The 20602-nt window shown below is 38.8% G+C and overlaps 1 protein-coding gene across 1 annotated transcript in view; it reads left to right on the top strand.

The window, feature by feature from the left end:
- The window catches only part of Mdfic2 (MyoD family inhibitor domain containing 2), a 102465-nt gene that overhangs the window by 1435 nt on the left and 80428 nt on the right, over positions 1 to 20602 (top strand). The gene's annotated exons all lie outside the window — the stretch shown is intronic.

Here is a 20602-nt window from a genome sequence, read left to right as displayed (position 1 = left end):
GGCCCAGCATGCGTAAGGGCGCTGCTTGAAATACACAAATCAATATGTTCTCCTTTGATGAGTACGAATTAGTGTTACTTCTGAAAATATGCCTAGGCTCATGATTATTTACTAGAAGTCTTGTCTTTATAGCTTTTTTATTTTTATGGACATCGTTATGCCTCTTAAAGGAAACCAATTTGAAATTTTATCTAAATAGGCACGTGCGTCTTTTTCAAGACACACTTCTGTCACAAAGGAACAGCTCTTGTTTTATAAGGTCAAGGGAGAGTCTAAGGAATGCCATGAGAAGGTGATACAAACTCCAGACAATTCCGATGGCGTTAAGCACCTGACGTGTTTATTGGCATTTACCGGTTATTTATGCTGAATCACCCTGACCAACCTATGAAGCAGTTATTATCAATAATTCACCAATGAGAAAACTGATCCTTGAAGAGTCCAAGGAACTTGCCTAAACTTGCAAGATCAGGAGGTGTGAGAGCTGGGACAGGATCCAAGACTATGGAACTTGACAGTACATGGGCTTAACCATCACCTGACCAGGCTAAGGGGAAAAGATGGTTCAGTCTTCCGTCAGCACAAAATCTATGCTCAAAAGAACACTTTCGTACAGTGCTTAAATTAATGGTAACAAGCAATGTTTCCATGCTCTCAAATCCTTAATCCCATCCTACCTCCATCCACATTTTGAAAGCATTCTCTCTAAAATAATAATAATTATTTCTTTTGTCCAATTGGGCAATAGTTAATTAATGGTTATGGCTCCTCCTTTTAAGAGACTTTATTTCAGGGGGCTAAGAAGTGTTTGCCATGCAAGCATCAGAGCCTGAGTTTAGATCTCCGATACCTATATAAGGATTCAGTCATGGCAGCAAATGCCTACAATCTCAGAACTCAGGCGGCAGAAAGGGGTGGATCCCTGAGGGCTGTTTGCCACAGCCAGATGAACTGAACCAGTGAGCTAGCTCCAGGTTCCATGAGAGTCTCAAAAATTAAGGCACAGAGCAATTAAAGAAGACACCCAGTGTCAACTTTTGGCTGTCCCCTCTTTCTCATTCTCTCTCTCGTTCTCTCTCCCTCTCCCTTTCCCTTTCTCCCCATCTCCCCTCTCTTCTCCCTCTTTCTCCTCATTCCCTCTTTCTTCTCTCTGTCCCTACCTTCTCCTTCTTCTCCCCCACTCTTCTTTTCCTTCCTCCTTTCCTACATCTCTCTCTCTTAATACCTCTTTTATTTCTCCCTCTTCTTCCTCTCCCCATCTCTGTCACATACATTTACCCCATCTCTCTCTCTCTCTCTCTCTCTCTCTCTCTCTCTCTCTCTCTCTCTCACACACACACACACACATATCTCTAGAATACCCCTATAAAATATATTTGAAATCATTTCCCCAAAAAGTTGCAGAACTAGAAAATTATCTGATTTATAGTTATCCAAATATCTCTTATATGGAATTTTTAAAGGTAAAGGGGAAAATATGAACTTGGGTCAAAGACTCCAGGTTTTTCTTGCAAATCTCAAGTCTATTAACAGAATCTTTGCTACTGCATACCATGAAGTTCATATTATTTATTTAGAATTTAATTGCACCATGCTGTAGATGTATATAGAAAAAAACGATGAAACCGATAGACCAATCGTTTCCAAAGAATTTTCTTTTAAAAAAATTATGCCCATTAAGTAGAACTTAGGCATTCAATTCTTGTAATCTATAAAATCTAATTTCCCAGGTGACCTGTTTTTATCCCATTTGGACACTTCATTTAAGCTATACTCAAATTATGTTTACAATATTTCATAAAAGGAAATGGAGCCAGATGCTCGATGACAACATCTTAATTGGGAATTATCAGGATGAGTTAGTTTCAAACATAAATGTCTCTCATTTTTTGTGGCTAAAAAAAAGTGTATGGGTTGTGGGGGGAGGGGAAGGAGGGAGACTAATAGGATCAGCAGAAAGAAGACAGGCATCCTTGGCCTTAAATCTCAGTTCAGCTGCTACCCAACTGTGGCTGTATCTTGTTGATTTATCATCATTGGCCTTAGTTTCCTTGTTGGGGTTAGACTGTGTACACTGTATGAAGAATGGGGGGCCTATGATTTGTATGTTTCTTGCTCTCTTGAAACATGACTGAGAAATAGTATTTTTGAGAGCTTAACTTACTCTTGGAAATGCCTGTATTCATAAGTACTACGTATCTTTTATCTTTTATCAGATTATTTGTGATATTGTATTTGTTCCCTTACACGACCTACTGTGCAATAGAGTTGTCCCCATCTTACAGCTTGAGGAACTGAGGTTGAGAGAGATCTGGGTCATGCTCAAACTTGTAAGACTGATGAATTACAAACATAATTTCAAACGCTTGCCTTCTACTTTTAAATTCTTTTGCTGTTGTTGTTGTTAAGGTACTTTGTCATAATAACTTCCCCAAATCCTTTCAATCAAAATCCATTTTTTCTCTACCACACTACTTAAAAAAAAATTGAAAACCATGCTTCAAGTTGCTCAACAAATATTTTTTTCTTTGAACGAACAGCATGAAAACTTCTGGAACAGTGAGTGCCTCTCTCTGTTTCCCAACTCAATACCTCTAGGTCAAAACATCCCATGATGTGAGCAGGCCTAAAGCAAGTTCTCACTGGGATAGTCAATACAGGATGCCCAGAGAGTACTTAACTTCTGTGAGCATGTACCCAGGACCAGACACCATGACCACCCTGATGCAGACTGGCACTGTTCTCAGTTCTCGTTCTCAGACCTGTGTGCACTCAGTGCACTGTCAGCAAACATCTACGCACTGCACTGTTATGGGAGAGAAGGTATGGAGATGGTAAAGGCCAATAAAGGAAACACACCGCATCCAAGGAGCTGAGGACTTGATCATCTTGACTTTGATGAAAAGCTCTTGCTTGACCCTCTCTTATGTAGGCAGGCCATAGGCCTGACAGCTTCCATGGTGACCTCAAGTAGCAGACGAAAGCTACACTCGAGACTATCAGCGATAAACAGTGTTTGCATGACACTGCTAGAAATGCACTAATTTAACATGAACTGAATTTTATTTCCTCCTCTCTCAAACAACCTACAAATCTACAAGCATCAGTGCTACCTACGAATTCTGGACTTGCCAATGCTCAGTCTGAGATGGCTGTGTATCTATGAATCAATACCTATGAACTTATCATCTACCTACCTATCTACCTATCTACCTACCTACCTATCTATCTACCTACCTACCTACCTACCTACCTACCTACCTATCTACCTACCTATCCATCTACCTACCTATCTATCTACTACCTACCTATCTATCTACCTACCTACCTACCTACCTATCTACCTACCTATCCATCTACCTACCTATCTATCTACTACCTACCTATCTATCTACCTACCTACCTACCTATCTACCTACCTACCTACCCACCCACCCACCCACCCACCCATCTATCTATCTATCTATCTATCTATCTATCTATCTATCTATCTATCTATCTATCTATCTATCTACTTGTCTAACTAGTAATCATCTATCTATATATAGACCTTCTATTATTTATCTATATCTGTCTATGTACCTGTTGAGCTAACTATATATCTATCAACTCACATGCATACTTTATCTATCTATCTATCTATCTATCTATCTATCTATCTATCTATCTATCTATCATCTATTTGTCATCTCTCTACCTACCTATCTATCATCTATCTATTTTGTATCATTCATACTTTCTATAATATACCTATGGCTGTCTATATACTTACATACCTATGCATATAGCTATTTATTTACTTAAGCATACTGTCTGTCTATCAGTTCATCAATCTAACTCTCTATCTGCCCATATACCTATGTATCATCTCTCATCTCTCTGATCTCTGCATCCAAAAAATGTAATTAATGGTACAGGTAGATCCATAGAAATCATCCCAAAGAATAGGGCTGCTTACATTGCAATACGACTTCCAGGTACTACCCTTTGGGAATCCTTGTTCTGAGATAATGAGAGAGCAGGGCAATGTTGTAAAATAAGCAGCAGAAAAGATCAGATGCTTCCCAGAGGAGTAGATTCAGGGAGGCTGAAGGGACTACTGGGAGCCACCTTACCAGGGAGGATGGAAGGGAATACTTTGGTACACAGTACCTTGCTCTTTGCTTGTGCATTAGCCAAATGAAGAGGGAAGTTATTTCAGTTCCAACCTGCTTTCATCAAGATAGGCCTTGACTCCATAGTGCCCTCCACATCTGAGAATAAGAACCAGTACATTGAAACATGGGGCACAAAATGGGGTAGGAGAAGGGGGAAGGGGGAAGGATTAATTCTTTCAGCAGCCCCAAGTAAGGAAAGCAAGATCTGGATAAAACTCATAACAAGGGCAGAGAGAAAATAGGTCCCAATGTGAAAAACTATATGGAGGAGAAATTGATATAACATAGAAATTGGGGTGGAAATTACAGGTGGAATAGGATGGTGTGCAATACCCCATTAAGTCAGGGAGCATTCTGGGTAAGCATTTCAGTGCTTCTACCTTACGCCATTTGATACAGACGAGAAACATCCAGATAGAGGGATAGGAGCCTGAAATTGTGGCCATTTACAGTTTAAAATCACAGTACCACCAGTGTTTGAATTGCACACAATTTCTTAGAGTGTCTCGGGGGACACTGGAAATCTTGATTTTGATGGGAAACTTCCTGATGGCTAAGGATTAAGTAATAATAGCAACAATAATAACAACAACAGTCAAATACCATGTAGGACAAATGAAACCAGGCTGTGTGGCTCCATTTCAAGGGGCAGGTTGCCCATTTGTGAGTTCTGTTTTCAGAGTTTATACCTCTAAATATCTTCTAACATAATTTTCTAGTATTTTGTAACTATTGCTCTATGGGCAGAGATATCTAGTTATCCACCCACCACTATTCACAGAGATGTGCATATTAATTCAAGAGCAAAGTCTTGATAGAAGTCAGGATGTAAACTGAGGAATAGAGAAGAAATGTAATAGTCCTTAGAGAGAACCGTTGCCAGAAGTTGTGTTAGTGGAGCTGGCTCTGTCTGGCTGTCACAAGCAGAGGGAAGAAACAGAAACAACAACAACGACGACGATGACAAAAACAGCAGCAACAACAACAACAACAAAGAATAAAGTCTCAGCCCAGCGTTCTCTCAGCATACAACGGCAGTGACTTGGACTTTTGAAAACATATGTTATCTTTCAGTCAAATCTAGAAGCTAGTAATTTTAACTACTGTAAGACAACATAGAGGCCACCATATCTACATTTCCAGAGTTCTCCTGTTCAAGCAATGCCTCAACTCTCTTTACTTGCAACGACATTGGGAAAGTAACAGACTTACATTTATCAACACTCATTGAAAGAAAGTTGTTCATCAATTTTAGGTTATGAACATGATATGATTCCAAAATAATGATTGTATTCAATTAGGAACCATTTGATGGGAGTCCTCTTGACTATATACACAACATGGAAAGTGAGGAAACACTGCAAAAAAAGAAGTTTCTGCTTCTGAGAAAAATTCCTGTCTAGCTGCTCTATTACAGGGCCCAAAGAGTAATCCAGGCAAATTCTGCCACTTGGATAATACCCATTTCAAAAGACTGATTTCTTTTTTAACAGCTAGCTTAAAAATTAAGCCACAGTATTGTGCGTTTTAAATTGTTGGTTCATTTGAATAGCCTATGCTGAGACATTTTACTTTAGATACATTTTATTCTTTTCTTTTTGTTACTTTTTAATTGGATATATTTCTTTATTTACATTTTAAATGTCATCTCCTTTCCTGGTTTCCTGTCCATAAGCCTCCTATCCCCTCCCGCTCCCTCATAAGGGTGTCCCCCCATCCACCCCCCTTCCCACCTGCACTGGGGGTCCAACTTTGGCAGGACCAAGGGCTTCCCCTTCCACTGGTGCCCAACAAGGCCAACAGTTGGAGCCCTGGGTCAGTCCATGTACGGTCTTTGGGTAGTGGTTTAGACCCTGGAAGCTCTGGTTGGTTGGCATTGTTGTTTTTCTGGTGTTGCAAGCTCTTTCAATCCTTTCTCTAATTCCTCCAACAGGGGTCTGGTTCTCAGTTCAGTGGTTTGCTAATAATATTTGCCTCTGTATTTGACATGCTCTGGTTGTACCTCTCAGGAGAGATCAATATCCAGTTCCTGTCAGCATGCACTTCTTAGCTTCATCAATCTTATCTAGTTTTGGTGACTGTATATATATGGGCTATATGCAGGGCACGCTCTAAATGGCTGTTCCTTCAGTCTCTGCTCTAAACTTTGCCTCTATATACCCGCCTATGGATATTTTTATTCCCCCTTTTAAGAAGGAGTGAAGCATCCACATTTTGATCATCCTTCTTCTTGAGCTTCATGTGGTCTGTGGATTGCATCTTGGGTAATTCACGCTTTTGGGCTAATATCCACTTATCCATGAGTGCATACCATGTATGTTTTACTGTGATTGGGTTACCTCACTCAGGATGATATTTTCTATTTCAATGCATTTGCCTATGATTTTCCTGAAGTCATTGTTTTTGATCACTGATTAGTATTCCACTGTGTAGATGTACCACATTTTCTGAATCCATTCCTCTGTTGAAGGGCATCTGGGATTTTTCCAGCTTCTGGCTATTATAAATAGGGCTGCTATGAACATAGTGGAGCATTTGTCTTTGTTTTATGTTGGAGCATCTTTTGGAAGTCAAAATATCACTATTTGCAGATGATATGATAGTATACTTGAGTGACCTCAAAAGTTCCACCAGAGAACTACTATACCTGATAAACAACTTTAGCAAAGTGTCGGGGTATAAAATTAACTCAAACAAATCTGTAACCTTCCTCTACTCAAAGGATAAACAGGCTGAGAAAGAAATTAGGGAAATTAAACCCTTCACAATAATCACAAATAATAAAAAATACGTCGGTGTGACTTTAACCAAGCAAGTGAAAGAACTGTATGACAAGAACGTCAAGTCTCTGAAGAAAGAAATTGAAGAAGATCCCAGAAGATGGACAGACCTCCTATGCTCATGGATTGGCAGGACTAATATAGTAAAAATGACCATTTTGCCAAAATCGATCTACAGATTCAATGCAATTCCCATCAAAATTACAATTAAATTCTTCATTGAGTTAGAAAGAACAATTTACAAATTCCTTTGGAATAAAAATTAAAACCAGGATAACGAAACTATACTCAACAGTAAAAGAACTTCTAGGGGAATCACCATCCCTGACCTCAAGCAGTATTACAGAGCAATAGTGGTAAAAACTGTATGGTATTGGTACAGAGACAGGCAGGTAGATCAGTGGAACAGAATTGAAGACCCAGAAATGAACCCACACACCTATGGTCACTTGATCTTTGACAAAGGAGCTAAAACCATCCAAAGGAAAAAAGATAGCATTTTCAACAAATGGTGCTGGTTCAACTGGAGGTCAGCATGTAGAAGAATGCAAATCAATTCATTCTTATCACCCTGTACAAAGCTTAGATCCAAGTGGATCAAGGGCCTCCACATCAAACCAGATACACTCAAACTAATAAAAGAAAAAGTGGGCAAGAGTCTCAAACACAAGGGCACTGGGGAAATTTTCCTGAACAAAACACCAATGGCTTATACTCTAAAATCAAGAATCAATGAGTGAGACCTCATAAAAGTGCAAAGCTTCTGTAAGGCGAAGGATACTGTCATTAGGAGAAAATGGCAACCAACAGATTAGGAAAAGATCTTTACCAACCCTACATCCAATGGAGGACTAATATCCAAAATATACAAAGAACTCAAGAAGTTAAACTCCAGAGAGCAAAAAAAACCAATTAAAAATGGGGTACAGAGCTAAACAAAGAATTCTCAGCTGAGGAATATCAAATGACTGGGAAGCACCTAAAGAAATGTTCAACATCATTAGTCCATTGTTGGTGGGATTGCAAACTGCTACAACCACTCTGGAAATCAGTCTGGAGTTTCCTCATAAAATTGGACATTGCACTACCTGAGGACCCAGCTATACCTCTCCTGGGCATATATCCTAAAGATCCTCTAACATACAACAAAGACACATTACAGGATAGAATAATTAGCTTTTATTGTGTTATAATAATATGTAATAATATGGCTAAAGAAAAGATAACAACAATATTGGTTTGTTTTCAAGTGGAGCTGACAGGAAAAAATACACATGAAAACATTTCCTGGGAGGTCACATAAATACAAACAACAGGATTGTCTTAGTCTCCCTCCATTTTATTCTAGGATAACAGAATGCTGAAGAATGTCAAAGACATTTAGTTTTTGAGAATTCTGGTTTCTGAGATTGAGAAGGCCATGGCTAAAATCTTTCTAGTTGCCCAGCACCTTTGTGTTATGTCTTTTCACCCCAACAAGCTTTTGAAGGTAATATATCCAAAGTCTGGCAGATGGTATAAAGAAACGTCTACACAGATAATTACGCAGAACCTCATCTAGCAAAATATGGTAACAGGAGAAGCATATAACATTGGAGATGGGGAAAAAAGAAGGGGATGAAGATGTGAGGAATCTGGTGTCTCTACCTCTGTGTGAGGCACCAGAAAGAAAGGAGTGGAATGCTGGCTCCTGGTGTGTGATGACACCATAGTAATGCTTAGAGAATGAGAGACATGACTGTGAAAGGAAATGACTAGAGGAAGGAGAGTGGATGATGTGGGTAGAACAACTCGGGTGTAAACTGCCTCACAGCCCAGAAGGGAGGCTGAGATCCATGAACAACAAGAACCCATCTGTCTCTTTAGGAGCTTGAGAGTGAGACCACATAGCCAGGATGCCACTCCTCAAATAAACAAGCTCTCTATCAAGGTCTGTCTCTTCAGTCCCCATCCTTCAGACTCCAAGTCCCCAGAAAGAACGGTCAACATCTTCAGCCAAAAGTTTCCCTTCTGATTAGTAAAGACTCAATAGACAGCATCTGGTAAATGATTTGTCAGAGTGAAATGGGTTGTCGAATCAAAAGAAAGGTTAAGGGATCTGTGCTGCCTCCAAACATTACTACCCTAAGAGTCTCTCCTGTAGTATGTGGATTCCCAGCATCTCTCTCCTTGAGGAGGAAGATTTTCTCAAGAACCTGACATGGTAGCAATAAAACTCTCAACATTTCACAAAAGACGACTTACTTTAAGTGAATCAGCCCTTCTACTAAACTTCAAATATCAGATTATTTTATATTTAAAAAGTTCAGGGAAAGATGAGGTTTTTTGTGTTTCAGAGATCAAGGAATTAAATTCCAGAGGCACAGCTGCAGCTGGTAGTCGAAGTTTTGTTCTCATTAAGCCTAGAAGGGAGTGAATTCATTTGGTGGAAAACGATGACGTGGATCCCAATGGACGGCTGAGAAGATGTCATGTCAGCCTCGAGACTCTGACAAGATGAATTAATCAGTGTGAAGACCCATAAGTTGTTCAGTCGCAGATTTAAAGACTCTCTTTCGATGAGGATGGGACAGTACATCAAATCCAGAGTGATCTCAGTTCGTCGTTATTAATTGCAGTTTTATGAACTAGGAGTGAAACAATCCATGCTGACCAGGAGCCAATCCATTTTACCTCACCAGGAAGGAGAAAAATGATAGACAAGAAGAACCTGAGCAGTTTCTACCTTCTAACAGAGAGTGCCCAAGCACCCCTCAATTTTGAGTGTGTCACAACAATTGCTGATGTGATATATCTAATCAATGTTGGTAGAAAGAGTGATCTTACTGTCAGAGGGGGAAAAGTATCTTCCATTCGATGCCTCAGGGATAAGGACATTACATTTTCTGGTAAATTCTCAAAGACACTTTACATTTATATGATTATGGCTCATTTCTTTTAGCTTCTGAGCTACATTTAGAGGAAATACTTCCTAATAAAATGTACCTACATGAGGTGATCACCAGACCATTAGTTTCAAAAAAAAAAAAAAAAAAGAGGGAGGAGGAATATAAGTAGAGAAAACGAAGATATCATCCTGTAGATGGCATCAACGGTTTCTGACATTATTTAAGTCTGCCAGAAAATAAATGCACAGCAGAGACAAGAATCAAGGGCAATGACTGTAGTTTTGCTAGTGTGTAACCTCTAGGAAGCAGAAGAGACAGTTCATGGAAGCACAGTATCACCATCAGGCAGCAACAGACTTCCTCCTTTACCATCTTCCCATGCCAGTATGGCTGGAGAAGCAGCACTGTAGAAGTTGAGAGTGATATTTCCTAAATTCTAGTCTCCAATTACAGGCAACATGGCCTGTACTGTATGTCCTTGTTTAATTAACATTTATCATCATCATCATCATCATCATCATCATCATTATTTTGCTGCTGCTTCTGAAAGTTTTTGTACCTTATACTGACTTTGGACTCATTCTCTTCCCCCCTCTGGTGCTGAGCTGCTGACTATGTACCACGATGCTTGACTCCGTACTTTCCCATGTAGTAGGATATACGAGGTAGGAGGCATACTGCTTTAGTAGGAATGACAGGAAACCAGATTTTAACCAGACATACAAAGAGATACATGAAAACATCTTCTCATGTTTAAATTTCATGAAATTTATACAGTCTACAGCTGGGGAAACCATTTCAGTCATAAAAGAGTCTGCTTGTGTGAAAGCTTGATTCAGATCCCCAGAACTCACAAGAAGAACCAGTTAGAGCAGTGCAATTCAGTACTAGTACTGCATGGTAGGAGGCGGAGGTAGAGGCGGGAGGATCCCTGGAATCTCAGGGCCAGCTAGATCATTCTTCATGGTACAGCCCAGTGAGGGATCTGGTCTCAAAGGATCAGTGGAAGGTTCCTGAAGACCAATGCTTCCGACCTCCACATATACACACATGCAAATGCTTCTGCATGTGTAATGGTGAACACAAAAACAACTAACATACGAAATAGATGGAAATAAATAAGATCTATGTAAATAAATCCCTGTAGACAATGAAAACTGTAGCACATTCTGTATTCATTCCACATACTAATAAAAGTAAAAGGCACCTCCTTCCCACGTATCTGAAAGCTATTTTCTCACTTCAGTGTGTATATGTCTAGACTGATAGGATAACTTATTCCTACTGTAGAAGCAGAATTTAGTTGATAAAATATATGAAATCACATAAATCAAATCAGCAAATGTTTTCATCACAGAATTACACCAGGAAGACTCAACAGTTCCGATGCTCAAAGAACTTAGAATGCAGCTCGGGAAGGAAATGCTGGCATCATGGCCCAGTTGCCAGGCATTGGGCAAGCACAGGTTTATTAGCTGTACTTGAAATACAGTGGCATTGCAAAACTAATTGGGAAGAATCTTTTTCAGAGTGAAGTCTCACTCACTAAGCTGTAGGAGTATGCCCAGCTCCTTAGACAGACACAGATGTCTCTCTGAACACTGAAAAGGTGATGTGTCCTTGTTTGCTTTACTAATGGACTTAGCAGATCTGGATGAAAATAGCTACAATAAGGAGATGCTGCAAAACAACAAAAGTGTTGTGAAAATTAAGAGATTTCTTTTTCTCGTAAAAGAAATTTTAATGTCCTTTATCATCTAGTCATTAGAAAATAACAGTTAATCGTTTCTTTTAAAGTGATAGAATTTGGTGAAAGATAAACATAAAGGTAATAATGAAGAGCTCATTCATGTTCCTAAATAAATGCATATTGTTTAGTAATGGAGGCGGTAACACTGGGGTTGTTGGCTTTTCTTTTCTTTTTCCTTAAATAACACAATTTGAAGACACGGTGTATTTATAGGACAGAATCCATTAGCGCTATCAAAGTCAGCATGGTCTTAATGTTCTGAGATCCATAGGCCAGCCCTTGTAAATTAAAAAGCAACTGTTCAGCTTCTGGGTTCTAAGCCAAGGCAGCAAATGAAACTTCTATGATAAAACTGATTCCTTGACTTCAGGAACCAAGTGTGGTCCTCATCGCTGCCACACACAACTGTGAGAAGTCAATAATTCTTGTGACTTTAGAGATTAACTAATACTAATTGGGAATCAAGTTTAACCTTCAAAAACTCACAATAATAAAAGTTTCATGTTGGAAGACTAACAGGTACATGGCCACATCAATAGAATAAAATAATTTTATATACATTGAATAAAATCTAAATATACATCCCGTAGGTATGTTTATTTAACATCTTCTCTTTTTAAGAAAACACAGTCTTCTTTTATGGGATGAGCAAGTACAAATATCATACACAATGTCTATAACTGATGCCGGTGTGGTTTTCAGGAAGAGGGTGTGTAAGAAAGTTCACTCCTAAGTCAATGGATTTAAGCAAAAGAGAACTAATAAGAGATTGATAATTACTCAAAAGCATGGGTATGATTTTGTTTATTTATCTCTTTGTTAAAGCTACCTGACTACACTGGACTCAAAAATACACAAGTGCTCAAAAATAGTATAGATAAAGTAAAGAATCAGCTAATTCAGTCAAAGTAATTGCAGGTATATAAAAGAAAGGTCAAAGTGAGAAACATGAGGCGTTAAGCTGGGATGGAAGCCACAAGTAGAGTGTCACTAGCTGGTAATATTCTAAACTAGTGGAATGGAATGGCTGAGAGAGCACATGTGACAGAAGTCTGGGATGTGCCTTTTCTAAAACACAGTAGTCATGTTTGACTTGGTACATGCAATCCATGAATAGAAACAGACTCTGGCCATGTGATGACATGCTCTCAGTACCAGGCAGGCTATAGATACAAACTGAATGTTACAGAAGCTATAGTCTCTGCTTGGGCATAGAGGCAGGAATGCATGGAGGTCCTACAGAGAGGAAAATCTGTTCTGTGCTTTAGAAACAACGTGTAATTTGCCAGACTTTATGGGCATGGGTTGGAAGAGGTTGGACACATGACTGTTCAGAAGTGCACTGAATCCATGAATGAGGGGGAATAATTTCCCAGTCGGGAGTGGCTGTGGGAACAGCAGTGATCGAAAGGGACTCAGAAGAGATTGCCAGCCCCAAAACTTTGCTCAGAGACTAGAGAAGAAGAACTGAAGGGGAGATGCATTGTCAAGACTCTATTCTGGACTTGGGTGGAATTTCTAATATGTATCTATTGCTACATATATGTCTCATATAAATCATGTATATTTAATTCATAAAGAATGATAAGATGCAAATGGCAAAAATCATTGCAAATTGGAACACATCTACCACATGTCATAACTTCTCCATAAAAAAGCCATACCATGCATCTCGTACATGCTTCAAATATTGTAAAGTGTACACACACATAAGTATATCATTTTAAAGTCAGACTAAGCAATGTATGAATAATATGATTTCCTGACTCATAAATTACCATGAATAACTTCCTCCATCAATAAATGCGGAATTGCATCATTATTTCAGTAGCTAAATGCACAGCGTTGCCTTAAGTAACAAAATTACACATCCCAGTTGCTTATTGTACGAATCTTCACATTATTTTATTTTTGCTCTTAATCTCAAAGAATTATGGTACTATACACTTTGAATTTTGTTATAGATGGGCTGAGCTACAAAGTCATGCACCTAATAAAGTTCCGTGGGATGAAGAATAAAAGGCGTTCTTATCATCATCAACCAAAACTTGACTTGTCCTATGCTCTGTAGATGTGTTGAAGATGAATGAATGAATGAGTGAATGAATGAATAAAATCTGGATTTTTAACAAAGAAAAAAAAGGCGTTCTTATAAGTATTGTTGAGTTGTTTAGCCAACCCTTGATCCATGCTGCTGCTTAATACTAATTATTTGGTGATAAATGATTTTATGCTTAAGCTTATTTGAGTTCAGTTGTTCTGTTAGTTGAAATCTGTCTGATCCGGGTATCAGGCAGACTAGGTAGTTATGAATGGGTAGTAACTACTTACAACTTTTTCTAAGTTATTTTTGGCTCCATTCTCCTTCTTCCACGAGGACCTGTGTGGTTTCTTCATCTATTTCCATATCACCGAGAGCACAGGCATTGCAGTGTTTGTCAGTGGTGAGTTGTGTAATTATCATTAAATGAACTTGAACAGGGACTTCCTGTTCTTTCATATAGTGCAGTCAGTTAAGGAGCACAGGTAGAGAGATGACATCAGGGGGAGGAGGGAAGCAAAGGGGATTAAGGAAGTCAATGAAACCTTCATTCAAGAAAATTACAAAGCCTCACAAACTGAGTCTTTGAATGGTGGACGGTATTCTTTTGGAATAACTGGCATTTCTGAAGAGCTGAGAGACTGAGAAAAAAAGCCAGAAGACTGAGTACATAAGAATATCTTCCCAGAGCCAGATGGGATTCTAGATAAAAATAGGCAAGAAGTCAAAGGTCATCCACTTATTTCCTAAAGGGCCTTCTTGTTCTTATGTTAATATTCTGAGTAATCCTGCAAGGTTGTTTGTGGAATCCTTCTTCCCTGGGCTAACTCTGTTCTTACTCCTGCCCTGAGACACTCATTGGAATTCAGTGTGTGTCATAAGAATATTTGAAGTGAGGAAACAAAACTGAAATGGTTCCATTAATTTTACCACTGAGTAATCATGGCCAGGTATAGAAGATACATCTCTCTTTTCGGTAATTTACTTAGTCACTATCTTTTATTCCCTGATGATTGCAGATATGTCAAAGTTTTACAAATGCCATTGCTTTCAGAGAAATAGATTGCTATGTGAAAAAGAGAAAATGACATAGACACTCTTACTTGTAAGCAAAGCCAAACTAACACCATCGTATTGTTCTGCCACACCCAAGGAAAGCACAGATGTTACAGGTTACAATTTCTAGCTAAAGTTAATAATATTCCTCAATCAGAAAGACAAGCAAGAAAGACACTGTTGCAGGAAGATCATCATGATATTAAATTTTATTGTCAATAGGATATGTAGCTATTTTTCCTATCAATTTATATAACTTTTCTCTGTTACCATAAAATATAGTTCTGTATCATTCCAATGGAATTGTTTACACTTTATAGTAAACGTGTGCACAAATGCTTATTAATGACTTGATAGTAAGTACATATATTTACATACGGTCATATAAAATATTACTGATGTAATTGTTTACTTTATAACACAATGTTGTTTACTGTACTTTTTGTATATAAGTGTGGCATGCATGCAAGTTCACAGGTGGATGCAAGCATGTGAGTATATGTGTTTTGGTGTGTGTGTGTGTGTGTGTGTGTGTGTGTGTGTGTATGTGTGTATAGAAGCCCAAGGTTGATATTGGTTCTATGGTTCAACGGTGGTTCTATGGGTCTCTATCTTATTCCCTGAGGCAGGTTCTCTTGGTTGAATTAAGAGTTTGCCAGAATGGCAAATCTAGTTAGGCAACATGCTCTGGTGAAACCCTTTCTCTGTCTCCCTAGAATTACATTCAGACCTCATCCTTATGTTGCTCAGTGGAGACTGAAGCATCTCTCAGACCTTACTCTATTCTTCTAAGTAGACTCTTTTTGATGACACCCAAAGGTTTTTATCATATTTCTATGGTACAAATCTGTTAAGGACATGTGAATCAAAGGGAAGTAATGAGCTAAAAAGCTGTTTAGTGTGCATGACAAACATCTTCTTGTGTTCTTCTATTTGGTCTAAAAGAACAAAAAGCAGTCTTTCGGTTGCACAGCCTGCACAAGGGATTTACTTCTTTCAAGAAGATAAAACCATTATAATTTTGGTAATTAGCTGCAAACATATTTCTTTTATTAGGTAATTTTGAATCATAAATACTCCAAGCTTTTTGAAAAGACCGATTACATTGGATTTCTATCAAAGTGACTCTAACTTCAGAGGAACAAAAAAAAATCCCTTGAAGACTATTTTTTAAAGTCTAAATTCCATTGTGTAAGGGAGGAAGAGATTTCTTTGAAGCCATATATATGACTGACAAATCTGAATGAATTCTCAGAAATGAAGCACGGCCACTGTGAGCCATTACACAAAATTGATGTGAGAGCTGAAGAATGAGAGAACAGAAAATATTAGATACATTTTTCATACTTTTTCTTTTCAGGAAACCAAAAGACAAGATACCTGAACTACAGTAGAACAGGTTATATTTTACTCAAAACTCAGTAAGTATTACTGCACAGAGACAAATGCAGCTCATCTTGAGCTGTTTCTAGCCTATTGCCAGAGAGCGTGAGAAGCATCGGGGTAAAGAGGATCCTGAATGGGCTAAGGGCAGCAAGTGTGTCAGGGTAGCAGGGAGACAAAGCATAGCCCTTTTGCAAGGGATTTGCCCTTCCAGGCTACTTATAGCAACAGTACAGTGCTAAGGGGATGTCTCAGAAACCCTAACAGTAGAAAGGGAGTGAGGTTGAAGAAATAGCAAAAGTATAATACATAATAAAAAGTACAAGGCTAGAGCCCTGTGGATGTTAGATCATTCAGAGCAGCAATGTGTGTGTGTGTGTGTGTGTGTGTGTGTGTGTGTGTGTGTGTTTAGCCTAATCTTGTCTTAAGAATTTATGTGTTGCAATTCATTTAGCTGTTTAAAGCGATTCATTCAGGGTGGCTGTTGCTATTCTATCCAGCCTAAGAACAGAAGGAAGAGCAGGCCACAATACACTTACCCCTTTATCAATATGGGCTATCTGGGGAGCTGGTTTTAAGTCACTGATACCCTGACTCCAGAGATTTTTATGTAAGCCATCAAAACATATGAAAATACTCTGTAATGATAAAAGTTGTTTCGAGACTATTCTTTTTCTTTGAAAGACTCAAGTAATGGAGAACCGTATTGATTTCAGTTTAACCCATGTAACATTGGCAGTGAAACTTCAAACAGGAATGGATCAGTTGTAGGAATCCCATCGACTCCTGATGTTTGCTGTTCTTCAAAGATAAGAGCTTGTCCTCCTTGTCAGCTTTTGCTTTTGTTTTCAGGAAGGTTAATGCAGTTTTGATGGAAACAAGAACCAAATGCAAATCTTTCCGGTAAAGAATTTGGATTGGGGAAATTTCCACTTGAAAATTGTAGGGGGGGATTATGAAAATGAATCACGAGGATTAACAGATTCAAATATACTGGCTTTATCAAAATCACAGTGAATGTTTGTTCAAAGTTCATGAAGTCTTTCTAATGAGATAAATATTTCCCAAGAGACAAACATGACTTCTTTTTTTCATGCAAATTTGGGATGAGGTAATTGTTACTAAAAGTCATTCTCTCTCCCTTTCCTTCTCTCCCTTTCTACCTCCCTTCCTCCTGTACCCCCAAACACATCTAAGCTTCAAAACCATTAATAATCAGTGTCTTTGCCACCCAAAAACATGTAATAGAACCCCTCTTGGAACGACAAGAGATCGAACACGAAAGTGAAATGGATAATTGTGAGAGATTACTAACAGAACATACAGTAGCTGTCAATTTTTTGACATTTTAAGTTTTTCTTTGGAAATACATAGCCACCATGCAGATTTCACAGATGTTAACATTTTCCAACAGCTGCCTTCCCTTTATTCTTTTTGAGAAAACAAGAGTCACATATTCCTTTTCCTCTTTTATGCTGCAGAGTATCTGATTCTATCTTGAAATTCTCTGAACTAGACACTGAGACATCAGCTTTTATGGTAATAGCCACAACAAGCCCAAATCCAATATGTATCCAGTTACTATCCATCTCCCAGGTAGTGGGGTGACAAAGGAAATCCGCTCTGCAGCTGCATAACAGAATATGGAAGATGCTGGGACAAGTGGAATTTCAATTCAGCTCTGTCCTGTTCTGGGTCTGACCAATATAGAGCAAGTGTTATCCTACTTAAGATTCAAATCCTTCAGGGTTCTTCCTTTATATATTAGACTATGGCTTCTAAGAAGAAGGAAAATGTCTAGCAGTCTAGGTTCCAGTTGTACAGTCATTATGAGCGCTTACTCTCTGCTAGGCACAGAATATCAAAGACAGAAGGAAAGCTGAGGATGCAGCTCAGTCGAATCCCCAGAATGCCTGTTAAAAGGCAGATGAGGTAGAGAATGCCTGTTATTCCAGTGCTAAGAAGGCAAAGAGGGGCAGATCCCTAGATTCACTGGCCATTCAGTTTAGTCAAATGGTGGGTCTAAGCAAAATAATGATTTCAGATTCAATGAGAGACTTTCTCTCAAGATAAAGAAGATAGCAATTAGATGTTGACATCCAGTAACCATATTTACACAGGGACACATAGGCATTCATATATACAATTCACATTCATACACGGATACGTCCATACACCACAAAAATAATAAAGAACACACATAGACCTTACCACCACCACCACCACCACCACCACCACCACCACCAACACCACCAACACCACCAACAACAACAACACACAGAACAACCCAAGTCACCCAGCAGCTGACTAGATGTTTTCATTAGGCCTCTACACATGAATTCCATGCCTTCTACCCTAATAACAGAAGGACTCACAGTCTTTTCCTACCTTACCACATTAATATGTAATACTGATGTGGGGCTTGGATTAATTCATTCTATTTGCTGTCTCCTGGTCAGTCACAAGACTATTACCTGAGGCAGTTGAGGGCCTTAGAGTATGGAAGCCTGAAAACCAAACTACAGCAACTGTCTCTTTAGTTTAATGCTCTGTTCTTCTGTTTATCTACATGGCAGGTCCAGTGAATAGATGGCTATAAGACTCATCTTGACTTCCTCTTTCCTGTTTCATGCTGGTGGGAGAATGGCATCAGGCATCCATTCTATAAACACTACATACCTCTATCTTCTAGACATTTTTCTGGGCTTACTCTAGAAATAATTAACATAATACTCATGATACCTGTAGTTCAATGGGAAACAGGAGGCACTTAATAAGTAAATATAAAGTATGTCTGGTGATGATTAGTGCCAGGAAGGAAAAGAAGAGAAAGGATAAAGAGGAATGGCAAGGAAGTCCACTCCAATTGAGTATGATACAGGAAGGCCCAAAAGGAAATAAGGTCAAGGTTTCCAGGGTAGAAAATAGCAATTACTATACGAAGTCTCAGTGCCCAGTGTGCTTAAGGCCGATGAAGCAGAATGAGCTGGCAGACTTCTAACTCTGGGTCAATGCAGGATCTGACAGAAGGCTTCGCAGATAATGATAAAACTATCGTTTTAATTCAGGAAGAATGGGAAGGTCTACGTGTAATAAAATGATTCAAAACATCGTTTTGAGAGATAAGAGATGAACAATTAAGGATTTTTATGAGAGGGGGAAAATGAGATTTTATGTGGAATCTGATGGGATAACTCGTACATGTCTGTTCAGGAAGCTTCCATTCCAAAGATAAACCATCCGCAGTGCTGTGGAACATTAAATTATAATCATGAGGTCACCCCTATTAGAATCATGCCAAATGTTCAACTAAAGTTATCACAGACTCAATCCAAAATACAATTAGGGTTAAAGAAGGATTTTAAACCTACCTAATGATTGACATCTATGAGTATTTTGAAGTATAATAGCCACCAATGAAACCGCAAGGGGGGATGTCCCAAACTGTGTTCATAGCCAAGTAAGAGTGGACATGAGAAAATGGTGAGGTGCAACATTGGTGAAGAGCTTTAAAGAATAGACGTTTATTTTGGAGCCATAATGGCATTTAGATATTTATATGAGTTGCAGTACTGAAGCAATGAGGATTTTCTGAGTTTCTACCAAGCATTTGTCATATATGTGAGTTCATTCTATTATCTCAAGCCATAAAAGGATCTTTAAAGTAGGGATGGGTCAGGGAAATCAAAGAACTAAATGGCCTGTCCAAGAATATTGAACTGATCAATGGCAAAGGCGGCATTCAAGCCAGTGTGGTTTAATTCACAAGCCTACAGTCATAACTATTAGACCAAGGAAGGTCAGATAATGAAATATGAGAAGGAATGGATAAGATCAAAAAGGTCCTTAAATGCCTTCCTTTAAGCCAAGGAGTTTGAAAGCAATGGAGTTGCCTTAAAGAAATTTATGGAAATGAATTACATGATCAGATGTGGTTTCTAGCAAATTCTTCTAGCGGGAGCAATACAGGCAAGAAGTGATAGATGGAATTCAGATAATGGCAAAGATAATGCCTAGGCTTGGCTCTTCTAGAAAGGAGGGCTTGAGACAGCGGTGAGCCTATTGTCTTATTTGGGCGTTTGCTTCTTTAGGGTAGTGTGTTGGTTACTTTTCTCATTTCTATTTCAAAATGGAATCAAAACAATTTAAGAGAAGGCATATTTATTTTGGGTCATGATTTCGTAAAGATTTCACTCCATCACAGTTTTGAAGGCACGAGCATGGAACAGGTGTGTCTAGAGGAATGTGAGGTGGGAGCTGCTCACACAGGACAAAACAGAGAACAGAGGCCAAAACCAGAGTAAATGCAAGCCTCAAAGACCCATCTCCAGGCACTCATGTTTGTGAGCTAAGTACTATTTACTAAAGGTTCCTGAGCCTTAATAAAATATGCCATAAGTTGGGGACCAAGTATCCAAAATATGAACCTGGGGAAACATTTCAGATTGAACCCATAACATTCAATATCTGGCCTTCAAGGACTTATAGCTACCTCATGATGTCACCTCCCATTAATTCAACATCAAACTTCCCAAAGTCTCTACTGA

Source organism: Rattus norvegicus, chromosome 4, assembly GCF_021556685.1.
Source record: "Rattus norvegicus strain SHRSP/BbbUtx chromosome 4, alternate assembly SHRSP_T2T, whole genome shotgun sequence".
Lineage (NCBI taxonomy): Eukaryota > Metazoa > Chordata > Mammalia > Rodentia > Muridae > Rattus > Rattus norvegicus.
This window is presented reverse-complemented; position numbering and strand designations above follow the sequence as displayed.